The sequence below is a fragment of the Artemia sp. Qi Xiang Cuo genome, chromosome 12 (assembly GCF_049724085.1).
Source record: "Artemia sp. Qi Xiang Cuo chromosome 12, ASM4972408v1, whole genome shotgun sequence".
NCBI classification, from domain to species: Eukaryota; Metazoa; Arthropoda; class Branchiopoda; order Anostraca; family Artemiidae; genus Artemia; species Artemia sp. Qi Xiang Cuo.
In genome coordinates, this window is record NC_142805.1 from 72,300,926 (window position 1) to 72,304,115 (window position 3,190).

Consider the following 3,190-nt stretch of genomic DNA (forward strand, 5'->3'; position numbering starts at 1 on the left):
CTCTCTTGTATTATATAATATCCCCTTAATTTGTGAGGCTTAGTTATTGTCAGGAGCTGATGGATTTAATTGATGCATTTCTTGCACATCCATTTCTTCTTGTTTGGACCCTTTGTTGCATATTTTTAAGAGCCTACCATAGTTTAAAGTTAATATGGCTCTTATTGTTAATGAAACAAGAAATACCAGGGATATTGTTATAATAATGTTGTACCATGAGTTGGGTGAAAATAGACCATATTGGTTCTCGACATATTCTAGTCTTTGATCTTCATTTGTGAAGAATGGTATCTGAGAATCCAATGCCTCTTTTATTTTTGTTAGTGGCACTGTGCCTTTTATGTTGTCTATTTTTCTCCAGATAGAGTTTTTTATTTCTTCATCATTTATATTTGGGATTGTAAATGATAGATTTATTCACTGAAAATTTACTATTTTTGGACTTATCATATTTGTACTTGTCGTAATTAATGGTGTTTTCACCGTACTTTCCTTGGTTACCAGGCGGCAACCTTGTTTGATTGTTATGGTTCCCACATCCTGTAATAATAGTTCAGTTCGGTAGCTTGGGTCTATTTTCTCAGCATTGTTGTAGCAAGAAATGGTTCCAACAGTTGTTTTAGGGACAGTAAATAGCCATAGGTCATTTCTGAGGTTGATAAATATTTCTCGTTTTGCATTTCCTATAAGCGCTTTGCACGAACTTGGGACGTCCTCCTGTTGGGATTCTTTTAGAAAAATATCCAACATACATGATCCTATTTTTACATTGTAGATAGGTAATGTTAGTTGGCAGACCAAGTTTTTGAATGTGACACATTCTTTTAAGTCTTGTGCATTTGCCAATGCATATTTCCTTCTGTCTTGGTCAATTAACAAATACTCTGCCTCTGGGATGATGCTTACAAATGACTTGGTTTCCTTAATATTAACCGGAAAGGTAGAGATTTTATATAGATCATATACTGATTGTTGATTGATCAAGGGTATTGTTACTACTGCAAAAAGTTGGTCGTTTATTTCTGTAATATGTACTTTTAGTTTGGTATAATATAGGAATAGGTTAGCAACATCTGGTTACACTGGTAAATGGAGACCGAATGTTAAGTGGGGTTTAATATCATCTAGAATATTTTTTAATCTTGTTGGATCAACTAAGTTATAGGATAATGTTCCGCCTGTTAGCACAAATAAGGCAAATTCGAATTTACTCACATCTGTAGCCAGATTTAGTAACGACATGGTTATGATGTCTATTGATACTAGTGTTAGTCCAGAATCTGATAATACACGGTCAACTTCATTTTTCAAGTAATTCATTGTATTGACTGTTCTTGAAATTTTCTTGGAAATTGCTTCAATTTTGTCTTTTTGGTAGCTAGCTATGCTTTTTTGTATCTTCTGGACGTGTAGTGTGGTGTTCATTGCTGTATTCAATTTTTTTACATTTTCTCTTAATATGTTTAAGTCTTCATCGGTCGATAATCCAAAGAGTCGTGAGGCAAGTTCACCAATGATTGGTATTAAGCTTGTGGACCTTCGATATCTGCTTTTCCTGAAGAAGACTTCAAATATTCTTGTTGTGCTTTGCTTGATTTTTTGTATTTCAGCATTGGATAGTTCAAATAAGGTTTGCAACCTTTGTCTGTATTAGGAAGGTTTGATGATATGATAATTTTAGAGCATTTTCCTTTGTTAATTCTGGGAGTACTTCCAAGTTATCTTCTGTAGGTTCATCAGCTACCAGTCGCGTTCAAATTTTCTTTCCATCAATAGTCCAACATTCTCTTGGGTAGTCATCATCATTATCCTTACCATTTTTATTTTTTTTTATATTTTTTTGTCCACTATAATCATTTTCGATGATTGGGATTCTCATTCGTATTCCAGTATTCTTATTCATTGACGATTTCCACACCCACCTGGTGGTTTGGGGTAACTGTTTAATTGTTATGTAATTCTCATTTGGGTATATCCGTTTGGGGAGGGAATTGGTTGTTGTTTCAGATATTGATGTTTCCAATTCTATAGGTTCTGGGGTAATGGTAATTTTTTCTCTTGTAGGTTCTGGGGTGGTGGTTATTACTTTTCTTGTTGTGATATTTGAGATCATTGTGGTCTTGTTATCTCCACTTATGTTTATTGTTGGATTAATTTTTCTACAAAAATATTGACATTTAAATTTGTGTATTGACTTGCTCACATTGTTTGTAGTATTTGTAGAAATTTCTATTCCTTCGGTGCCTTTTATTATTTCTGGTATTTTTCTTTCTTTTAACACGTCATTTGACTTTACTGTGGTTATTTGAATTAGGGGTGAAGTGGCTTTTAATGCGTCCTTAGGGGTTGCACCTTCTTCAATTTGAGTTGATTGAGTGTTTAGTACCTCAGATTTAGATGTACTGGATTGCATAGTATCTTGGGGATTTAATGTGATCTTAGTGTTTATTCCAGGAATTGATAGGTCATCATAAATTTTTACTAAGACTTTTTTGTTCCATAGTCCCTTGAGAATGTTCCATGCATTAGGTCCCTTGAGAAAATTCCATATATTTGGTCGTATTTTGCAAAATTAAATTTTCTTTATTTTGATTGGCTTTAAGTTTAGAAACGGAATTTCTTAGTTTAAATTGACGCCATTTTAAGAATGACTGTTGAGGAGTACATATTGCTGAAATGATTTAGTCTGATTAGAAGAAGAAGTTTGCCATTTCATATTATTATAGTCGCACAGTAAGTTCTTTATTGGTTTTAAATCGCATGGTGGGAGTTCTATTTGTTAAATGATTTACAGGATTTTACTTTTTGTTAATTGATTTGACCTTTGGGATTTGGTTCACTGTAGCTGGACTATAGGATTTTCCAAAGGTGTTGACATTTCATTTTCTGAGTTTAGTATGTTTGTGGTCATGAATTTTAATTCAAAAATTTGGTTGTTCTTCTCAGGATTGTCATGTTTGTATATTAGATATTATTTTAAGTTTGGTTGGGAGGTTAAGGTTTTTCAAAGAGTTTGTAATTCCAGATTTTCTCATATATTGGCGTATATTTTTTCTGCATAGTTGGTCTAGTGTGGGATTTCTTAGGTTGATGTATGTTATTTTAATGGTTATTTGCATGTGATAAAATAAAAAACTTGAACTCTTAATCTTTTCTTCAAAAGCTACTAGGTCGAAGCCTGGCAATATTT

The 3,190-nt window shown here is 33.0% G+C and overlaps 1 pseudogene; it reads right to left on the bottom strand.

Moving 5' to 3' along the window:
* LOC148946478 (uncharacterized) lies at window positions 1-2,538 on the bottom strand (annotated as a pseudogene).
* Between the last annotated feature and the right edge of the window lie 652 nt (window positions 2,539-3,190).